Below are 23,893 nucleotides of genomic sequence, written 5' to 3'. Positions count from 1 at the left end.
ATGAATCAGACACCGCTTCTGCGTGTCGGAGCACGTGATATATTATAGGGAGTAACGATATGTTTTATGAAATGTAGTGAAGTTAAAAGTACGATCTTATGCTTTGGAATGTAGTGAAGTAAAAGTAAAAGTTACTCAAAATAAAACTACTCCAGTAAAGTACAGATACTTGAAAAATGTACTTAAGTACAGTAATGAAGTAAAGCTACTCCGTTACTGTCCACCACTGTTTGGAACACACTCTCTTTAAGTCTGCATGGTTGTATTACCCAGCCAAGAAGATAAAAATATCAGGGTGGGCTGTCTGCTGCTCACTGGTGTGCTGGTACAGTTCATTCAGTGCCTCACTCCTGTGGGTGATGTTGTTGGAGCTGGAAGGAATGTAGACAGCAACGAGCAGTATGGCTGAATATTCCCTCGGCAGATAGAACGGCCAGCACTTAATAATCATAAACTCCACCAGGGGTGAGCAGTGTTTGCAGACCACAACAGCAGCATGGCACCACACATCACTGATGTAAACACAAACCCATATGCCGCATGATTTACCTCCTGCGACGAGAGCTCTGTCCACTCGCTAGCATGTCAGCTGATTGAGCTCAATAGTGCAGTCTGGATGGCTGTTGCTAAGCCATGTTTCCGTGAAAATTCTCTTACAGTCCTCTGAGTTGATCGTAGTGACAGGATGTAATCCAGTTTATTGTCCAAAGAGCGTAAATTAGCCTGTATGACGTTGTGATAGCTGGCTTGTGTGGGTTAGCCGTTAGCCTAGCCCGGATACCTCCGCACTTACCCCTCTTCTGCTTCCTCTCACACTGCTTGTAGTGCCTCTGCTGTGGGTGAGATGCAGCAGTGGGGGTCAGTGATGGTGAAGGCCTCCAGAACAGATCGATTTCCAGCAGCTCTTCATCATGTGAAACAGCATTGAACCCAATTCACACAATGAACAATTGACACAATATTCTTCTTCTCTTAGTCATTTGAAACAGTCAGATAACAACACTCAGAAGAAAAGCTGTCAGGGAGGCGGGAATATGAACTCTTAACCTTACTATAAAAATGTAAATAATTTTTTTTTTCACTTAAAACCAGTAAAAATCTTCCTAAGTGCTAGATGAACTATAAGATTATAAGCAGATGTAGGGTGTGAAGTGGGAGGGTCAGATCTTGTCATGGGGGGATTCACACTCAACACTTTACCAGTCTGCCGTTAGATCACACACCGGACCACTGAAGAAAATGTTTCACAAATTTGTCTTGTTCTGTTTGTGCTGCGGGGGTCTGATTGGTAAGTTTATGATATTATATTTATGGATTTTGTTTTTCAGGGTAATAAAGCTGCAGCTACTGATCAAATTTTATTATTTTAATCTCCTGTTATGTAACAAAAGAATTATGAATACTGTATAAAACAACAAGATTTACTAGCTTTGAATTCATGTCTCTGTTGGGATTAGGATTATGGAATTTACATTAAATCCAGATCTGGAAAAGATCATGAAAATAATGGAAATCCCTTCAGTGAATGTAGATCTTCAGAAAGTGTGAACTTTCTGTTGAGCTGCTTTCAAATATCCGGCCATTTTGTCCTTTTAAAAAGCCATTTCTAATAAATATTTTTTTTTTTAAATACTTCTGCAGTGATCATAAACATCTCCAAATATCATGAAACTATATAAGTCAAAATGTGCAGGAACCTTAAAGTTCAGGGATCTAATAATCTAAATATATATATATATATTTATTTTAAAAGTGTATTTAAAATATCCAGCAGAATTAAAACTGTACTTTCAATCACCAATAATTATCATGTATTTATTGTCAGTAAATTATGAAACTTTAAACATGATTGTCCTCCACGCTTTAAAACAAATGAAAGACTAGTTATGTGTTTGTTTTACACCAATCAGGATTCATCTTAAATCTAGATTTAATCAAGGGTTATATAATAATTCTGTTGCACCAAACTTTAACTTAACTTTAACCCTTTTAGAGGAGAATTTGTTACAGTCTCTCTATTATTAACAGTAAAGAGTTTATAACAGCTGTTTATAAAGACCGCTGATATTTTACATTGTGTTTGTTTCTGCTGAGACTTTAATCAGTGTAAACTCTGTTTGTTGATCAGGTGTGTTTGGTGATTCAGTGTCAGTGACGGAGGGAGATTCTGTTACTCTAAACACTAATGTTACTGAAATACATGAACACGACGACATACTGTGGAGATTTGGAGCTGACAAGTCTCAAATAGCTAAAATCAAGAAAAAGAAGCAAATCTTCTTCACATATAATAATACTGATGAGAGATTCAGAGACAGACTGAAGCTGGACGATCAAACTGGATCTCTGACCATCACAGACATCACAACTGACCATGCTGGACTCTATGAACTACTTATTAGTGGAGTGAATATAAAATCAAAAACATTTAATGTTTCTGTCTATGGTGAGTAGAGATGTCATTTGTTAAAACGTACACATATTCTATTTACTTTGTCAAATGTTTATTCATTTTATACTTTGAGATGACAGACTCATTCAGTGTCCTTTAACACACTTAACATTCACTTAACACAACATTTATTACTGATATTCATATTCATGCAGATTTTTGATTTCATGTTTATTCTCTGATGTTTTCAGCTCGTCTGCCTGTTCCTGTCATCAGCAGAAACTCTTCACAGTGTTCTTCATCATCATCATCATCCTCAAAGCAGAATTGTTCATTGGTGTGTTCAGTGGTGAATGTGGGTCATGTGACTCTCTCCTGGTACAAAGGAAACAGTTTATTGTCCAGCATCAGTGTGTCTGATCTCAGCATCAGTCTCTCTCTACCTCTGGAGGTGGAATATCAGGATAAAAACAGCTACAGCTGTGTGCTCAACAATCCCATCAGCAACCAGACTCAACATCTGGACATCACTCAGCTCTGTCACACATGTTCAGGTGCTTCCACAAGTTATTAACTGAGCTGATCTCTGTCTTCTGTTGTAGATCAGACTGATTCAATCACTCACATTAATGACTGTCTGTCTTTTCCTCTTCTTCAGTTCCTCCAGTCTCTGTGTTTCTGATCGTGTTGATCTCTGCTGGATCTCTGTTGATCGTCACAGCAGTCGTGATCTTCTGCATCTGCAGGAAACACAGAAAAACTGATCAAGAAGGCAAGTGTTATCTTCTCCATTTAAAACAAGTAAAATAAGAAATAATTCTTTAAAAAACATTGTAAATATTTGAACAAATTGAAAGTGCTTTTTATAATTTCATTGAAATTATTATTATAATTTCAATTGCTATAATAAATGTATGTTTGTTTATAATGACACTAAGTATTCTGTTTTACTAATTTCACTCGCAAAAAATAAATAAATAAAATTAAATTTAAAAGAACAAGATGTGTAAAGGTGTGGCAGGTGCTCTAAAATGTATATGAATGATAACTTTGAACTTAAATGCTGATTAAATATAAAGAATGTGATGTTAAACAGACAACTGGGTTTGATTTATGTGTAAATTAATGTGTGATTGAAGTGTCTTTCTAAATGTAATGATAAACAGTCTTGAACTATTCGTGTGTGGAAACAGTTAAAGGTCTAACGGCTAATTAAATTAGTTAATGCCATGTTTAAAATCATTGAGTGCTACTTTGGAGTTAAATCTGAAAGCCTGAATAATAAAACACAGACTGAAGAAGCAGATCTAATTACCGTAAGATGAAGTTTTGTGCTTTTAATGCCTCTGTTATTGTTAAAACAGTTGAGACTTGTGAAGAAGACATCACTTACGCCGAGACGAAATTCCACAAAAGAAACACACAGAAATTGGTAAGACAATTTATTGATCATTTGTATGATTGGTAACACTTCACAGTAAAGTGTCGCATTAACATTACTTAAAATATTAACTAACACGAACAAACAACACACAATACATTTATTCACAGGATTTATTCATTTATTTATTAATCTATTTGTTAATCTATCAATTTTAATAATGCATTAGTAAATGTTGAATTAATATTAGCTAAGATAAATAAATGCTGTAACTTAAGTAATTAACTATTAAAGTAGTAAACTAATGTAAACTAATGAAACCTTATTGTAAAATGTTACCGTATAATTTTAGCAGAGTATGATGTATGTGATTGTGTACTTTTGATTTTGACTGTATTTGTCCATTTCCGCCACATAAAATATCATATACAAAGTTTAAATATAACGTAAAATGTTGAGTATGACATACTAATTTTGGCTTGTTTATCATAACCTGACGTATGTCATAATTTGGAATATTTATTCTCATACTAAATAAATTGATCAAAAAGGCAAGCTTTACTGGTATTACACAGGACTAGGTTGAGCAGGTTACAAAGGTGAAGATGCTGAGAAAAATAAAAGTTATTATGAACAATGACTAATGTATTACATTACATTTTATGTTGTTTTAATTGTGTAAGATTCCCTTTTAGGTGTTTAGTTTGGTATGCCTGTGTGCAAGGATTGAAGTGTGGTTGCTGCTGTAACAATATAATTTCTTGAGAATTTAATGATAATAATGATAATAATAATAATAATAATTTTGACATTTTTGTTTTGTGGATTATGATTTACCAGAGTTTATTTGGTGGTTAGGCCTGTCACGATAACTGCTTTATTTGTCCCAAAAATAATTGCCATATTATTGTCATTTTAAGACCATTTTATGCCACTGAATATATAATGATAATATAACAGCATAATAAGGCAAGTAGTGCATGCATGATATTGCATGCACAAGATGCTGCAAAAGAGAGTCAAACACATCCATCTAATGCAGGTTTCCATAGAAAATCAATGGAAAAAAATAGCACAAAGTGGAATGCAAAAATGCATTCTCTTCCTTGTGAAACCTACTTAACGCTAGCTGTGAGAAAGCACCATTTGGATTATTACATTTATGTTTGTAACAGAACAGTGGATTGAGGTTTTGAGTCTATTTGGACTTTCATACTAGAGTCCGGAGTTGTAAGGAAAACACTATAAGGTGTCAAATTATGCCTTCTTTTCACCTTTCGATGTTCACTTTCAACATAAATAATGCAATAACTTGACATAGTGATTATTCTGACAGGCCTAATGAGCTTTCATAGCATAATGATCTATCACATAAATCTCACACACAACTGCACCATGTGTTTATTAAAGTCTTTTGTTATAAAAAAAAAAAAAAAAAAAAACATTACTTTACTTATGCATTTTTTTTACAGAAAGTTGAAGAGGAGGATCATGTGGAATATGCACCAATCACAGTCAGAAGATGATCAAACTTTAATGTTTTAAGTACAAAACCAGTCGATGGTTGCAGGATTTGCAAAACTTAGATGCAAACTAGTCGTTAAAAGGTGACAAAGTAAACTCTGCTGTGGTCTCATGTAATTATATCTGTACAGAAATGTGGTTTGATCTGTTTGGTAGAAAACAACAGGTTTTGCAAGAGAAAGTGTCTACTGCTGGATGCCTGCATTTGATGTCAGTTTGTTAGTTTGTGTCTGAGGTGTCAATTGTGTCTGTTTGAGTGTGTATGAGTGTAAGTCTGTGTGTATGAGGTGTCAACAGTGTGTTAGTGTGTGTCTGAGGTGTCAATTGTGTCTGTTTGAGTGTGTATGAGTGTAATTCTGTGTGTCTGAGGTGTCAGCAGTGTTGGTGCAATTATGTCTGAGGTGTAGTCTGTTTGATTAGCATTTCGTTGCAAGAATTTTTAATTTCTGCTAACATTGATACAGGGAAGCCACTTTCCTACAAAATACTCAACTCATTAGTGCTGATGTTTGACAAAAATGTCTTTAGTCAAACATTGACATTATTATGAAAATGTAAAATATTATATGTTTTGTGTTCATAATGATTTCATTGTCATGGTCTGCTGTACAATATCCAAAAGAGTTCTTTTAATAATCCACAATAGGGAATAAGCACAACCAAACACAAATCCAAATTAATAAACATTGATAGTGGACAAATAAACAATACAGGTGTGGAGCTAATTAATCAACAACCATGGAAACTGGATAACTGGATAACGCTGGATAACAGAGACACAGAAAATTAAAACAAAACTGATCATACATGTGAGAGGTTTCCCCCTCCCGGACAAACAGTCTGACAGTGGAGGGAGGGAGGGGGTTCAGGAGGCGGGCATGAGGCAGGTGAGGTGAGGGCAATCGTAAAGGGAATCACCAAAGGCCAGCCAGGATAGTGACCAATGGTAGAGTCGACGGCAGGAGGAGCCAGGTGGAGATCCAATGGCCAGCCAGGATAGTGACCAACGGTAGAGTCGACGGCAGGAGGCGGCAGGTGGAGATCCAATGGCCAGCCAGGATAGCTACCAACAGTGGAGTCGACGGCAGGAGGAAACAGGTGGAGATCCAGAGGCCAGCCAGGATAGCGACCAATGGTGGAGTCGATGGCAGGAGGAGCCAGGTGGAGATTCGAAGGCCAGCCAGGATAGCTGCCAACGGTGGACTCGATGGCAGGAGGAGCCAAGTGGAGATCCAGAGGCCAGCCAGGATAGCTACAAATGGTGGAGTCGATAGCAGGAGGAACCACGTGGAGATTCAAAGGCCAGCCAGGATAGTTACCAACGGTGGAGTCGATAGCAGGAGGAGCCAGGTGGAGATCCCGAGGCCATCCAAGATAGTGAGCAACGGTGGAGTCGACGGCAGGAGGAGCCAGCTGGAGATTCAAAGGCTAGCCAGGATAGCTACCAACGGTGGAGTCGACGACAGGAGGAGCCAGCTGGAGATTCAAAGGCCAGCCAGGATAGCTACCAATGGTGGAGTCGATGACAGGAGGAGCCAGGTGGAGATCCAGAGGCCAGCCTGGAAAGCAACCAACAGTGGAGTCGATGGAAGGAAGAGCCAGGTGGAGATCCAAAGGCCAGCGAGGATAGCAACCAACAGTGGAGTCAACAGGAGAAGGAGTCTGGTGGAGATCCAAAGGCCACCGAGGATAGTGACCAACGGTGGAGTCGACGGCAGGAGGAGCCAGCTGGAGATTCAAAGGCTAGCCAGGATAGCTACCAATGGTGGAGTCGATGACAGGAGGAGCCAGGTGGAGATCCAGAGGCCAGCCTGGAAAGCAACCAACAGTGGAGTCGATGGAAGGAAGAGCCAGGTGGAGATCCAAAGGCCAGCGAGGATAGCAACCAACAGTGGAGTCAACAGGAGAAGGAGTCTGGTGGAGATCCAAAGGCCACCGAGGATAGTGACCAACAGTGGATTTGACGGCAGTAGGAGTCAGGTGGAGATCCATAGTCCAGCCTGGAAAGCAACCAACGGTGGAGTCGATGGAAGGAGGAGCCTGGTGGAGATCCAAAGGCCAACGAGGATTGGCAACCAACAGTGGAGTCGATAGAAGGAGGAGCCTGGTGGAGATCCAAAGGCCAGCCAGGATAGCTACCAATGGTGGAGTCGACGGCAGGAGGAGCCAGGTGGAGATCCAGAGGCCAGCCAGGATAGCGACCAACGGTGGAGTCAATGGCAGGAGGAGCCAGGTGGAGATTCAAAGGCCAGCCAGGATAGCTACCAATGGTGAAGTCGATGGCAGGAGGAGCCAGGTGGAGATTCAAAGGCCAGCCAGGATAGCTACCAATGGAGGAGTCGATGGCAGGAGCCAGGTGGAGATTCAGAGGCCACCCAGGATAGCTACCAATGGTGGAGTCGACAGCAGGAGGAGCCAGGTGAAGATCCTGAGGCCAGCCTGGATAACAACCAACGGTGGAGATGATGGAAGGAGGAGCCATGTGGAGATCCAGAGGCCAGCCTGGATAGCAACCAACGGTGGAGACGATGAAAGGAGGAGCCAGGTGGAGATCCAAAGGCCAACGAGGATAGCAACCAACAGTGGAGTCGATAGAAGGAGGAGCCAGGTGGAGATCCAAAGGCCAACGAGGATAGCAACCAACAGTGGAGTCGATAGAAGGAGGAGCCTGGTGGAGATCCAAAGGCCAGCCAGGATAGCGACCCACGGTGGAGCCGGAGAGACTGAGGATGGAGGCAGAACCGGAGGGAAGGAGGAGCCTGATAGAGCCAGAGGGATGGATTGACGAAGCAAAGCCAGAGGAGTGGAGTATCGAGGCGGTGGATGGTCGACGAGTGACCAAGACGGAGCTGGAGTGACGAGGGAGCCTGGTGGAGCTGGTGGGATGACTGGCCATAGTGGAGACGAGGGAGCTAGGAGCCAAGGCAGAGCTGATGGTATTTTATACCGGAAATACAGTCCATTTCTCTCCAGCACCCACTCCACAAAAGTGGTGAAATTCTCCTTGGGACCATCCAATGGGAGGTGTGCCTTACACCGCTTGCTCAGGCTGGTGATGTAGAAAACAGAGTGAGCGGTCCGGGAAGTGAGTAAGGCACACCAGATCGATAAAGTCCCTGGTGTTGTCTTCCAGTGGACGGTCCTGCTTCTCCAGGCAAAGCAGCTGGACTCCGGGGGAGAGGAAAAACAAAACAAAAAAGAAGGAAAAATGCAGCTACTCTTACTCACTTTGCAAGTCCGCTATTCTGTCAAGGTCTGGTGTTCAAAACAAAGAGCATGATGATGGAGTATAATAAAAAGAGTTGTTTTAATAATCCACAGGAGAGAATAAGCACAAATCCAAACAAATAAATATTGATAGGGACAAAGGAACAATGAAGAACAAAGGCTTTTAAATAATAAAAATAGGTGTGGAACTAAGTAATCAAAAACCATGGAAACTACCTAGGCAGGATAACAGAGACAGAGAAAATGAAACCAGAACTGATCATACATTTGAAACTCATACAACTCATTCAGTGATCCTCCTGTGGTTAAGGGTTAAGCAGTACTGCACTCCAAGAAAAAAGGTACAAAGGTTGTTGTGTGCTTTACATTTTCAAAAGGTGCACCTTTGTGTCTTATTTACCCCTTAAGGGTGCATATTAGTACCTAAATGACAGAAAAGGCATTGCATCTGTGAGAGCTTTTACATATTTTTTTCTGAGAGTCTAGTTTCAGTGCTTTCAATGAAGTCTAAGCAGAAATATTCTTGATCCCTGTTTTGTCTTTGAAAGGTTATACCCTGCTTTTTATTTTTTTGGTTTATTTGTGTGTGTGTGTGTGTGTGTGTTTCTGCCAGTGTCTGTGTCATTTTATGATGAATTAATTCAATAAAGTTGCAACAAAGTATTTACAATTTGTGTTTGATGGTGGTTAATAATCTATTTTATTTTCTATAGCTTTAATAAGAAACTAACAAACTGTTTTTTTTTCAATAGCACAACAGTGCTTCTGTCCATATAAAAGAGTGAGAGTGTGAGATTTAAGATGATCAGACAGAAAATCTCACCTTAAGTTTCCACTGATAATGGTTAAGTTCAGACACAAGTGTTGATGATATCCACTCCTGCTCCGGTTCCAGCTCTGTGACTCTGTCACCTGAGGATCAGATGTGAGAGATGGGGTGATATCCAACAAATGACACAAACCACTTGTTTTTTTAATTTTAGAAGACAAAAAGCATTAGCAAATATGCAGTTATTAAGATGTTCTGGTAGATTTTACCTTTGCGCTAGTGTGTTCTGAGTGGATGAAGGTTTACTGGTCAGAAAAACCATGATATGAAAGTCTCTGTCACACTCTGCTCTAGCTGTCTTGGACTTGATGTTCAGTGTGTGTCTGAGGGCCTTTTCACCTGATTCATGGTCCAGCTGGTGGAAACTGTAAGCCTGGTCACTTTAAATATCGGCACACCATTCCTTAGCAACAGAAACCTTTTGTGTCTGGATCACAGGACTGGAACTTTGTGGTAAAGTTTTACACTCACGAATTCACCTGCGTTCGTTACTAGCAGTGACCTATGATGCAGAGTTTATGACGTCACGCGAATATGGGCGGTGGTAAAAAAACAACAACAACAACAAAAAAAAAAAAAACACTCCTCCAGTCAAATAAAGAGCATCAAATGTGTCGGCGATGTGTTTACGCTACGTAATAATAAAACATTATTACACGTGTGCAGTGACATAGGCCCTCTGTTGTTTCTAACACACCCGCAACACGAATACTAGAACGAATCTCCAGATTCATCTGCTAGATTTATTTATATTTATTATTTGTGTGTGCGAGTGCTAGTCTGCAGTCATGTTGTTTCGTTTCACATACATGCTATCCTGCATCAACTGTATGTCTCTCCATGTAAACCTAAAAACCCTACATATATAGAAAATCACAGAAAGCAGATAAACACACACACACAGAGAGAGAGAGAGAGAGAGAGAGAGAGAGAGAGAGAGAGAGAGAGAGAGAGAGAGAGAGAGAGAGAATCGAAAGTAAAACAGCGCTTGACCACTAGAGGACGAGGGTTTCATCTACAAGAGTTTGTTGACGGTCAAAAACAACGAGCTGACGCATTACCGCCACCAACTGGTGAGGAGTCTCTAAAAATACTTAAATTAGTTTCTATAAGATATTGAAACAATAAATTATAACACCTATCTTTTTACTCCATTCACAGATTTTTATTTTTTTAATCACAGTGTATTTTCAGCTTTCCTAAATTTAGGATCAAATGTCTTCTTTATTGTGCCCTTGTTATAAATTGCCTGATATTTCATTAAAACATAAAGTGTGCACACTATATTACAGCGCCATCTAGTCACATAACTAGGAATCACACATGCAAGCAAATCAGTTATTAATTGAATCAGTTGATTTTAATTAGATTCGATTTTATTGTCATTGCACGTGTAAGGTACAAGGCAACGAAATGCAGTTAGCATTTAACCAGAAGTGCAATAAGCAGGATATAAATTGTCTACAATATGTTACAAATTTACAATAAATATACAGATAAAGCAGTATTATGGACATCATTCACATTTTTTTTAAATACTATCAGCACGATATACAGATAGGTGTACTATGAACATATTATAAAGATGGATGATTTAATAAGAGTATGTACACTATAAGCATAAACTATGAACATCATTAAAGACTATAGTCTTAAAAGTTAGTCAGTTAGTAAAAGTTAATGTCTTTGAAATTGGTCAAATATTTTAAATTGGTTAAATAAAAACGTTAATTCGTCTAAACTGAATCCAAAAGATAAGATTGATTACTCTTGGCTAACTGTCATAACATAGAGGCTAAGTTTATGCATGTGGCTCCAGATTCACGGCGTATTGATGACAGTTAACTGTGTGTGAGCACTGAGTATAACTCAAAGTCCCAGTAATACTAGAATCAGCTGCAGAAGCAGTGCTCATGAAAGATTATACAGTCAGAAGAGATGCAATAACTACACATAATGTTTTATTAAATAAGGTTTGTCTCCCTGCCTCCAGTAGATTAAAGTCTTAAACGCTGTTAATAGTCACAGGCCTCACAGGAAGAACCTCTTCACCTACAAACTAAACCCTCGTGCTCTGAATGTCCAGAGTCACTCACATCTGTCTGTCCACCCAACGGATCAAACCACGCTTAGAAAACTAACCACGACTGGTTTCAGTTCGGCTCAGAAGATACACCTCAGTAAAGATCCTAACACTGTTTGAAATCTCTACTCTGGGTTTACATTCAATAACATTTAGAATAAATATATCATTTTAAAATCACTGCTCCATCTCACCATCAAATATAGTTCATCCACAATATTCTTCTAGTCATTTGAAACAGTCGGGTAACAACACTTTCAGAAGAAAAGCTGTCAGAGAGACGGGAATATGAACCCTTAACCTATTGATAAACTATTATTATTATTATTATTATTATTTCACTTAAAACCAGTAAAAATCTTCCTAAGTGCTAGATGAACTATAAGATTATAAGCAAATGTAGGGTGTGAAGTGGGAGGGTCAGATCTTGTCATGGGGGGATTCACACTCAACACTTTACCAGTCTGCCGTTAGATCACACACCGGACCACTGAAGAAAATGTTTCACAAGTTTGTCTTGTTCTGTTTGTGCTGCGGGGGTCTGATTGGTGAGTTTATGATATTATATTTATGGCTTTTTTTCTGTTTGAGGGTAATAAAGCTGAATACATTATTTTAATCTCCTGTTATGAAGCAAAATAATTATGAATACTGTATAAAAATAACAAGATCTACTATCTTTGAATTCATGTCTCTGTTGGGATTAGGATTATGGAATTTACATTAAATCCAGATCTGGAAAATAATGAAAATAATGGAAATCCCTTCAGTGAATGTAGATCTTCAGAAAGTGTGAACTTTCTGTTGAACTGCTTTCAAATATCCGGCCATTTTTGTTCTTTTAAAAAGACATTTCTAATAAATTTATTTATTTAAAAATACTTCTGCTGTGATCATAAACATCTCCAAATATCATGGACGTTTACAAGTCAAAAGGTGCAGGAACCTTAAAGTCCAGGGATCTAATGATCTAAACGTATTATTTATTAATAAAAATGTATTTAAAATATCCAGCAGAATTAAAACTGTACTTTCAATCAGCAATAATTATCATGTATATATTGTCAATATATTATGAAACTTTAAACATGATTGTCCTCCACGCTTTAAAACTAATTAAAGACTAGTGATGTGTTTGTTACACCAATCAGGATTAAATTTAAATCTAGATTAAATCCAGGTTTTTTAACTCTGTTGCCAAAACTTTAAACTTTGACATGAGTACATTTACATTCGAAATGAATTAACTTTAACCCTTTTACTTTGATGTAAATTCTATATTCACTTATTATTATCTTTGTGAATACATGCTGAACAAACAAAGACGTATGATACAAAAACAGAAAAAAACAAACAAAAAAACATTTAAATAATACTAAGAAAAAAATATATAATATTACTAATATAGTATACTTCTGGAAGAGAAGAATTGTGTACAGATTGGTGCATTATGAACTGTATATAAATGAGTTTAATTCATTAAATAGCACAGCTGCGTTTCCTCTGTCTGCTTGAATCTATCAGCCTCTCTATTATTAACAGTAGAGTTTACAACAGCTGTTTATAAAGACCGCTGATATTTTACATTGTGTTTGTTTCTGCTGAGACTTTAATCAGTGTGAAATCTGTTTGTTGATCAGGTGTGTATGGTGATTCAGTGATGGAGGGAGATTCTGTTACTCTAAACTCTAATGTTACTGAAATACATGAAGACGAAGACGTACTGTGGAAATTTGGAGCTAACAAGTCTCAAATAGCTAAAATCAAGAAAAAGAAGCAAATCTTCACATATAATGATACTGATGAGAGATTCAGAGTCAGACTGAAGCTGGACGATCAAACTGGATCTCTGACCATCACAAACATCACAACTGAACACTCTGGAGATTATCAACTAGAGATAAGTGGAGCGAAAAAATCATCAAAAACATTCAGTGTTTCTGTCTACAGTGAGTAGAGATCATTTGTCAAAATGTTCACATATTCTTTTTACATTGTCAAATGTTTACTGATTTTATATTTTGAGATGACAGGCTCATTCAGTGACTCTTAACACAATAAACACTCACTCAACATGCAATGTATTACAGAGATTCACTACAAAATAAGCAGATTTTTGTTTTCATAATCCTCTTATTCTCTGATGTTTTCAGCTCGTCTGTCTGTTCCTGTCATCAGCAGTAACTCTTCACAATGTTCTTCACCATCCTCATCCTCAGAGCAGAATTGTTCATTGCTGTGTTCAGTGGTGAATGTGGGTCATGTGACTCTCTCCTGGTACAAAGGAAACAGTTTATTGTCCAGCATCAGTGTGTCTGATCTCAGCATCAGTCTCTCTCTACCTCTGGAGGTGGAATATCAGGATAAAAACAGCTACAGCTGTGTGCTCAACAATCCCATCAGCAACCAGACTCAACATCTGGACATCACTCAGCTCTGTCACACATGTTCAGGTTCTTCCACAAGTTATTCACTGAGCTGATCTCTGTCTTCTGTTGTAGATCAGACTGATTCAATCACTCACATTAATGACTGTCTGTCTTTTCCTCTTCTTCAGTTCCTCCAGTCTCTGTATTTCTGATCGTGTCGATGTCTGCTGGATCTCTGTTGATCGTCACAGCAGTCGTGATCTTCTGCATCTGCAGGAAACACAGAAAAACTGATCAAGCAGGCAAGTGTTATCTTCTCCATTTAAAACAAGTAAAATAAGAAATAATTCTTAAAAAATGTTCTAAATATCGAAGCCAATGATAGCCCTATTTTATGATTTAATTAGAATGATTCTTATTATTTTCATTGTTATAATAAATGTCTATTTGTACATAATGGCACTGAGCATCCTTCTTTACTCATCTCTCTCTCACACACACACACACACACACACACACACACACACACACAAATCTTTCTCTATTTTATGAACACAATCTTTCATGTGTAAAGATGTGTCAGGTGCTCTAAAATGTATATGAATGATAACTTTGTGCTTGTTGAACTTAAATGCTGATTAAATACAAAGAATGTGATGTAAAACAAACAACTGGGTTTGATTTATGTGTAAAATAATGTGTGATTGAAGTGTCTTTCTAAATGTAATGATAAACACTCTTTAACTATTCGTTAATTAAATTAGTTAATGCCATGTTTAAAATCATGAGTGTTACTTTGGAGTTAAATCTGAAAGCCTGAATAATAAAACACAGACTGAAGAAGCAGATCTAATTACCGTGATATGAAGTTTTGTGCTTTTAATGTCTCTATTATTGTTAAAACAGCTGAGACTTGTGAAGAAGACATCACTTACGCCGAGACGAAATTCCACAAAAGAAACACACAGAAATTGGTAAGACAATTAATTCATGAATTGTTGAGTATTTGTATAATTGGGAACACTTTACAATGAGGTGTCATTTGTTAACATTATTTAATATATTAACTAACATGAACAAACAATGAACAGTACATTTATTCAGAGTATTTATTAATCTGTTAATGTTAGTTAATAAAAAAATACAGCTATTCCTTCCTAGTTCAAGCTGGTTCACAGTGCATTAACTAATTAACTAATAAAAACACAATTTTAGTTTTTATAATGCATTAGTATATGTTGAAATTAATATTAGCTAAGATGAATAAATGCAATTCTTTTTCATTCTTATTTCATGTTATCTTAAGTATTTTAATATTAGTTCATCATGTTACTTCTCAATACACTAATGTTAACAAACACAACTGTTGATTTTAATAATGCATTAATAAATGTTGAAATAAATTTCAGCTAAGATTAATAAATGCTGTAACTAAATCTACTAAAGTAGTTAACAAATGCTACCTAAAGAAATCTTATTGTAAAGTGTTACTGTACAACTGTGTTCCCGCGGCTCAGTGCTAGAGCATCATGTTAGCGGTGCAAAAGGTTGTGGGTTCAATTCCCAAAGAACACAAATACTGGTAAAAAAAAAAGTATATATTCTGAATGCACTTAAATTGCTTTGGATTAAAGTGTCTGCTAAATGTATAATTTTAGCAGAGTCTGATGTATGTGACAGAGTACTTTTGATTTTGTCTGTATAATATTTAAGTCCATTTCCACCACATAAAAAATTATGTCGTAACTATCACCAAATAAGAAATTATGACAAATTGAAACTCTGATATTAAATAGTCAAAACTATAACTTATAAAGATGAAAATATCATATACAAAGCTTAAATAATGAGATTTCTAATTATAACTTAAATATTGAAATTATGACATACTAATTTTGGCTCGTTTATCATCTGAATTATGTCGTAATTTAGAATTGTTTTTTTTATTTTGTGTTTTTTTTTTTCTGTAAGATTCCCTTTTAGGTGTTTAGTTCGGTATGTCTGTGTGCAAGGAGTGAACTGTGGTTGCCGTTATTACAATATAATTTACTGTGAAGGATTAATAATAATAATAACAACATTGTATGACACTTTCATTTTGTGGATTATGATTTACCAGAGTTTATTTGGCGATTAGGCCTGTCACGATAACTACTTTTTGTTGGGAAATATATTGTCCCAGAAATAACTGTGATATTACTGTCATTTTAAGACCATTTTATGCCACTGAATATATAACGGCATTATAATGCAAGCATGATATTGCATGCACAAGACAGTCAAACACATTTATCAGAAGATTTTATACAAAGCCACTTACAGTGTATTCAGACTACACATTTTTTTATTTTTTTTTTACCAGCGTGTGTTTCTCCTAGGAACTGAACCCACAACCTTTTGTGCTGCTAACGCAATGCTCTACCACTGAGCCACAGGAACAAAAACCCATCCATCTAATGCAGGTTCCCGTATAAAAACAATGGGGGAGAAATAGCACAAAGTGGAATGCAAAACTGCATTCTCTTCCTTGTGAAACCTACTTAACGCCAGCTGTGAGAGAGCACCATTTGGATTATTACATTTATGTTTGTAACAGAACAGTGAACTGGACTTCCATACTAGAGTCTGTAGTTGTAAGGAAAACAATATAATGCCTCAAATGATACCTTCTTTTCACCTTTCAATGTCATAAATAAAGCAATAACTTGACATATTTATTATTCTGACAGGCCAAGTGGCAGTGATTAGCTTTATAGCATAATGATCTATACCATAAATCTCACACGTAACTGCACCACTTGTTTATTTTAGCAGTAAAACCTTTATTTCATAATGATATTTCCCCCCATTGTAATTTCTTATTATCCAATGAAAGGATACATTAAAAAAAGGATTAACAATGCAGATGAATTTTCACAGCCGCCTTTGATCATATTTTCCAAGGGTACCGATGTTTTTGGCCATGACTGTCTATATATATATATATATATATATATATATATATATATATATATATATATATATATATATATATAACAACAACATTAAATCACATTTATTCTTATTATTGTTATATCTTATGCATTTTTTTATTACAGAAAGTTGAAGAGGAGGATCATGTGGAATATGCACCAGTCACAGTCAGAAGATGATCAAACTTAAATTTTTTAAGTATAAAACCATTATAGTCAGATCAGCCTCCTGCAACGACCTCAGACTCTGAGACGATGGTTGCAGCATACGAAAAACTTAGATGCAAACTAGTCGTTAAAACGTGACAAAGTAAACTCTGCTGTGGTCTCATGTAATTTTATCTGTACAGAAATGTGGTTTGATTTGTTTGCTAGAAAAAATAGATTGTACATGAGAAAGTGTCTACTGCTGGATGTTTGCATTTCAGGTCAGTTTGTTAGTGTGTATCTGAGGTGTCAATAGTGTGTGTGTGTGTGTGTGTGTCAGTGTCAATAGTGTCTGTGTGAGTGTGTGTCAGTGCAAGTGTGTGTATCTGAGGTGTCAATAGTGTCTGTGTGAGTGTGTATCAGTGCGCGTATGTGTGTCTGTGTCAATAGTGTCTGTGTGAGTGTGTATCGGTGTATGTGTGTGTGTCTGAGGTGTCATTAGTTTGTGTGTGAGTGTGTATCTGTGCACGTGTGTGTGTCTGTGTCAATAGTGTCTGTGTGAGTGTGTATGTGTGCGCGTGTGTGTGTCCGTGTCAATAGTGTGTGTGTGAGTGTGTATCGGTGCATGTGTGTGTGTCTGAGGTGACATTGGTGTGTGTGTGAGTGTGTATCAGTGCACGTGTGTGTGTCTGAGGTGTCAATTTTGTCTGTGTGAGTGTGTATCAGTGCACATGTGTGTGTGTCTGAGGTGTCAACAGTGTGTGTGTGTGTATCAGTGCATGTGCGTGTGTCTGAGGTGTCAATAGTGTGTGTGTGTGTGAGTGTGTATCAGTGCACGTGTGTGTGTCTGTGTCAATAGTGTGTGTGTGAGTGTCAATCAGTGCACGTGTGTGTGTCTGATGTGTCAACAGTGTGTGTGTGAGTGTGTATCAGTGCACGTGTGTGTGTGAGAGAGTGTGTGTGTGTGTGTGTGTATCAGAGTCGACATTCTAAAATCGCAAGGTTTCGTTTTTTTCCGCTATGTTCAATTGTTTGTAAATCTACTTTTTCAAACTCTTCCTAGGCCATTGAACCGATTGACCAAAAATGTGAAGAATTTTGGAATCATCTTCAGACCACGCTGGCAAAAAGTTTTGGAATTCAAGTTGATTAGTCATACTGTTTCCAAAATGCACGTGAACAAATTCTATGAAAAGTTCTATGAAAAAAATTCTATGGTTTTGCCTATTGAGACCAAACTTGGTGTATATTATTATAAGCATGACCTGAGACTACCTTCAGTGTTTCGGCGCTGTGCCCCCTAGTGGTTAGGAGATATGAAAAATGCATATTTTTTATTCTGAATGCTTTCAGTCAAATGATATCAAATTTTCCTTTGTCAGCCACTTTAGGCATTGGCCATTTTGAATTATATTCTAAAATGCTGTATTTCTCGAAAGCATTAGCGTATCATTCTGAAAATCATTTCAAAAATCTTCAGCTCCATGCCCTGATGGTACTCAAAATGTTTGGGGTAGAAAGTTATGATGAAATTTAGAAAAATGCTAATAACTTTTGCTTACATTAACCTATTGTAATGGGATGTTGCTAGTTTCCTTGCATCATACCAACAACATTGATACCAATTTTGTCATAATTTTTACTGAACTTCCTGTCAGTAAAGTTGAAAACCTATTTTATCAAACTCCTCCTAGATCGTTTTCAGCAAATTTGGCTCAGATCATCTTCAGACCAAGCAGGCTAAATTTATGAATTTTGTGTTAATACACAAAACAGTTTTCGTTTTGCGCATGAACGAATTTGCTGGAAATATTCCAAACTGCATCGGAGGGCTGTATCTCTGCAAAGGTTTGAGATATTTACACCAAACTTTGTATGTGCCATTGTCACTTTAATAAAGTGACCAAGCACATAAATTTGGTAACAGCGCAACCTATTGGCCAAGAGTAATAAACCATTAATTAACCTTTAATTAACCTTTAATTATGAAATTTCCAACAATGCTAACAACTTTTGATTCCATTAGGCTCATTGCTCATTGCTGTATTGGTGTGATGCTCCATGTCATGCTTAGCTCCTCAATATGCCGGTGGAGAGCTTGGCCCTGTAACTGCTGCTTGCAGCTATATTTGATTTTGTTTTCATCAGCTTTTTTTCAATTAGGACATAGTATTAATACCCATAAACAGAACAAGAAAACACATTCATTACATAACACTTAACATGCTTCACAAATGGAGATGGAGAAAGCATCTGTAATGGATGTTCACCTTTAACACCCCACAGATCTCATAAAATATCACTATTTTAAACAGTAAGACAACTCAATTGTGATTAAACAACAAACTAGGTTTTTATTTTTTAATAGCACAACAGTGCTCCTGTCCATAGGTAAAACACTGAAAGTGTGAGATGAAGATGATGATCAGACAGAAAATCTCACCTTAAGTTTCCACTGATAATGCTTAAGTTCAGAGACAAGTGTTGATGATATCCGCTCCTGCTCCGGTTCCAGCTCTGTGACTCTGTCACCTGAGGATCAGACATGAGTGATGGGGTCATATCAGACAAATGAGACAAACCACTTGTTTTTCATTTTAGTAAAGCATTAGCAAACACATGGTTATTGAGATGTCCTGGTAGATTTTACCTTTGCTGGCGTGCTCTGAGTGGGTGGTGGTTTACTGGTCAAAAACGCTCAAATGTGTGAACTGATATGTGTGATATGTATGGAGAAAACTCACAGAAAGAGGAGAAACACACACACACACACACACACACACTCACACCAATGTCTCAATCTCCACACACACGGAAAAAAAATCACCCATGTCTCAATCTCCACACACACACACACACACACACACACACACACACACACACACACACACACACACACACACACACATACACAAACCAAAAACAGCAACTCACCCATGTCTCAGTCTCCACACACACACACACACAAAACAACTCACCCATGTCTCAATCTCCACACACACACACACACACACACACACACACAAAACAACTCACCAATGTCTCAGTCTCCACACACACCACACACACACGCACACACACAAAACAACTCACTCATATGGAGTCAATTTAACGCTGTATATATACACAAAAAAATTGTGAGTTTTGCAAAATGAAAATTAAAGTATTGAGGAAAATACATTTGCTTTTTGCAAACAAAAATTATACAATTATACAAAAATATTTTCCATGGTCATATCTATTAATTTATTTGCGACGCTGCTTTCATTTTGCGTGTCAGTCTAGTTGGAGCTTGCAAAACCATTTTTCCTTTGCGCTTCACTTTTCTGCACGTCTCTCTTTGTGGCACTGTTTTGACGTGGGGGCGGAGTCAAGGGATGGGGGCGTGTACAACAGCCTCCCTGGAAGTGACGTCATTGGCCCTAGAGGCAGCTTACTGATCCAGGTCCTGTCATGTGGTCATGATGAGCAGAGACTTTAGTGGATCGTTTATTTTTATTCAGTAGCATTAAAACAAACATGTTTTTGTTTTATTTACTTTATTAACAAATGTATGTGTATTAGCAGCGTTTTCTCAAGTTAAATAAGTTGTTAACATGAACATCTGCTGTTTATTTCTCTCGATGTGCACACTTTTATAACATTAAAATGTGTATTGTTTCATTTGATTAACTGCAAGGGTTTGTTTAAAATCTCTTAACGAGGATGCTAGCACACAGTAGCGTTCTTTGTTTACATTAGTTCTGTCACGATCATTAGATGGAGTGCCCATGAACTTCAGTAGAGGGCACTCCACTCAGGAGCATTCCACCCATCAACCACCAGATGTCACTTGGACACTAGCACCTCTCATCTGCTGCACCACACCCAAACTACATTCCCCATGAGTCACTGCATCACAATCACCCTGCCACACCTGCACCTCATTCATCTGCCAATTTCCTTGCCACACCTGCACCTTATTTACACACACATAAAAGCAGCACACTCACTATCACTCACTGGAAAGTCTCGTTTAGCCTGTCTAACATTTCCGAGCGTTTCTCCCTGTGTTTGTCATTCCCGTGTTTGATCTTTGGACTGATTACTCAGACTCTGATTCTCTGCTGCCTGCCCCGATTTTGCCGCGAGAGGGCGCTCTATGTACTCAGTGGTAGACTACAGGAGAACTGAGCAGCACAGAGCACCCTCTTGCGGCTGTAGACGGTAATGTTTTCTCTTGGTTCATGTCAAATAAATTTTGATAAATAAGTCACACTTTACTATAAGCCGCAGGACCAGCTATGAAAAAAGTGTGACTTATACTCCAGAAAATACGGTACATATAATATATATGCACTTTGCTGGTGGTAAAATTATTACATTATTGTACGTCGCTTTGGGTGCAATACCACAACAATACACAAAGGACTATATAAATGCATAATTTATTCATTCATTCATATAGGCTGGCCATATATAATTGATATTAATATTATATTACAGTATTTCACAATTGCTAAAACACATTTCTTGAAACCTTCACCCATATTCTCAAAACTTTAAACACAAAACCCATTCTTTAAACTACATTCACAAAACCCCTGACTCTTCTGGCAAAATCAAACACTTGCCTCAAAACCATTTGATCTGTTCTCAAAATCAAACACTGCTTTCAAAACATAAACACAGCCAGTCAATATATAAATACTCAGCAGCATTTATTAGACACTACATCAAAAAATTGATGAACACACCATCCAGGGCATGTAGTTACAGATATATATATATATATATATTGCATATAGAAAATAAATTTGCCATAAATAAACGTAAATAGTTCACAACTCAGTACAATACTGTAAGTACTGCAAGTAATACAGTATAGAATTTCTGTATTTTCAGCATAAAAATAAAGTAAGCTCAAAGAACAAAGACAACTCTAAATGCAAAGTGTATTACACAAAACATTGTGCAAATGCAAAATCAAAGTCAATGAGAGACTCATTCTGCCTCAGATGGTAGAAAGGCTGACACTGTTGATAGCTTCAAAGTTTACATTGTCTTCTACAAGTCTTTGCTGTATTTCACGCAGTCGGATGACATTGTTTTGATGGACCATATGAACAATGAGAGCCTCTTGCTGTTGGGCGAATGAAGGAGTCCTTCCACCCTCATTTGGTAGTCTTGCAATTCTACAAAAGGGAAAATGCTCTTACAAATGTATATTTACAAAAACAATAGTGATGGACATCACATTCATATGTAAATTGTATTCTATTTTTTTTTTTCTTTTTTCAACACTCCCCTTTCTATTGACAAACTGATGTACTATATCAAATGTCAAATTAGAAAAACAATACATTTACCTGTTATCTTCTGTGAATGTCCTGATTATGGTGGCCACAGTTGTCCTTGTACTCTTCCTCCTTGACCATCACCTCTGACACAAACTCTTCCTCCTCTTCCTCTCACATTGTTTCCATCCATTGTGGTATCAACACTCACCGTACCTGGGCCACCTGTACTGGCTTATATTCTAGATCACATCATTAGAAACAAGTGTGAATAATTTTGAGTTGTTGTGTGTAAACGATGACAGTTGTGTTGTAGTTGTGTTTAACTTTTGCCACATGTATTTACCATTTTGCAACACAGTACAAAATGTGTTTTAGTGAGTAAGAATGTGTTTAGAGTTTTGCAAAAAGAGTGGATGAGATTTGGAAACAGTGTCTTAACTACCTGAACTTGTTTAAGATTTTGCCTACAAAGTGACTGATTCGACAAATGTGTTAAGGCCACTGAGCATTGGGTTCAGAGAATGGGGTTTAGTGTTTTAGCAGTTATGAAATACTGTAATTAGGGCTATATTTTTATATTTATTGTTATGCTTATTTTCCCCTTTCAATTCGTGTATTGCTTACCTAATTAACGTTATGTGATAAATAAGTGTTTTCATTTACAAATGAAACTAGCAAATTATTAATTTATAATTCTACTATTTATTATTATTGGGCTAGGATATTTATATAGTTATTGTTCAATTCATCCTCGAAAGTGCACTTCCAGTAAAAATTACTGTCACATAGCAAAATCAAAGCTTTATTGGCATGTCGGGCTTTTATAGGCTATTATTTACAAAACTCTTCAGGGCTGCGTTTGGAAAATATTTATGTAATTTATTTTGCACTTCACTTTCAAACATTAATCATTAATTAGTATGTGAGCAGAGCAGCATCCAAAATCAGAGTACTTCTGCTGAGATTCTGAAGTATGCTTACAATGGACACTTTACTACTCCATGAGAACACAGGAGAGGATTTATGAATGGCAGTGAAGCAATGCGACTGAGGTTGTAAAAAATGTAAAAAAATAAATCAGTGCAAAATGTCTCAGTTCAAATTACTTTATTCTCCGATCTCCGTGTGCAAGTGTTTTGTTTGCATGTATGTCATTGCAGCAGCACATTAAACTTTAATTGTAATTAAACTGACTGGAACTACCTGTGAATCAAATTATTTTAATGCACACCTTTTAGCCAATCAGAATCAAATATTCAGACAAACCATGGTATGAATAGATTTATTAGAGTAACCATTCAACAAACCAAGCAACTAATGGTAGTGTTAAGGAAAAAAAGAACATACTTTTTGTGTTTATGTCAATTTGCTGAAGTAAACGGTTCAGAACTTGAAGAGCATCTCTAGATTAAGATGAAAGTCCTTCCCAAACCGCATCTTCACTTCATGCAGCAGCTACTAAAAAAAGAAACAAAGAAAATAGAAAGAAAAATTCATTAAAACAATTTTGACTGTTTTTATTCATACCAAAAAAAATTGACACTTTTTTAAAAGAGCGCTAAAACAGACAAACCTCCTGGGACTGGGTGGAAACCGGGTTATCAGTACAGAAGTACTGGAAAGTTTGCAGTCTTGTATCTTTTTGTATGCTGAAATGAGCAAAAGACAGTTCATATAAGGAAAAATACT

General features: G+C 37.2%; 1 long non-coding RNA gene across 1 annotated transcript; it reads right to left on the bottom strand.

Moving 5' to 3' along the window:
- Window positions 1-13,795: 13,795 nt before the first annotated feature.
- Window positions 13,796-19,643, bottom strand: LOC113077353 (uncharacterized). The gene is made up of 3 exons (XR_003281308.1): window positions 19,576-19,643; window positions 19,369-19,457; window positions 13,796-14,076 (listed from the first exon to the last, which is right to left on the bottom strand). It is a non-coding gene; the product is annotated as an uncharacterized LOC113077353 (long non-coding RNA).
- Between the last annotated feature and the right edge of the window lie 4,250 nt (window positions 19,644-23,893).

Source organism: Carassius auratus, unplaced genomic scaffold, assembly GCF_003368295.1.
Source record: "Carassius auratus strain Wakin unplaced genomic scaffold, ASM336829v1 scaf_tig00022400, whole genome shotgun sequence".
In the NCBI taxonomy this organism is placed as follows: domain Eukaryota; kingdom Metazoa; phylum Chordata; class Actinopteri; order Cypriniformes; family Cyprinidae; genus Carassius; species Carassius auratus.
Note: the sequence above shows the minus strand (reverse complement) of the source record. Positions and strands in the feature narration are given on the sequence as shown.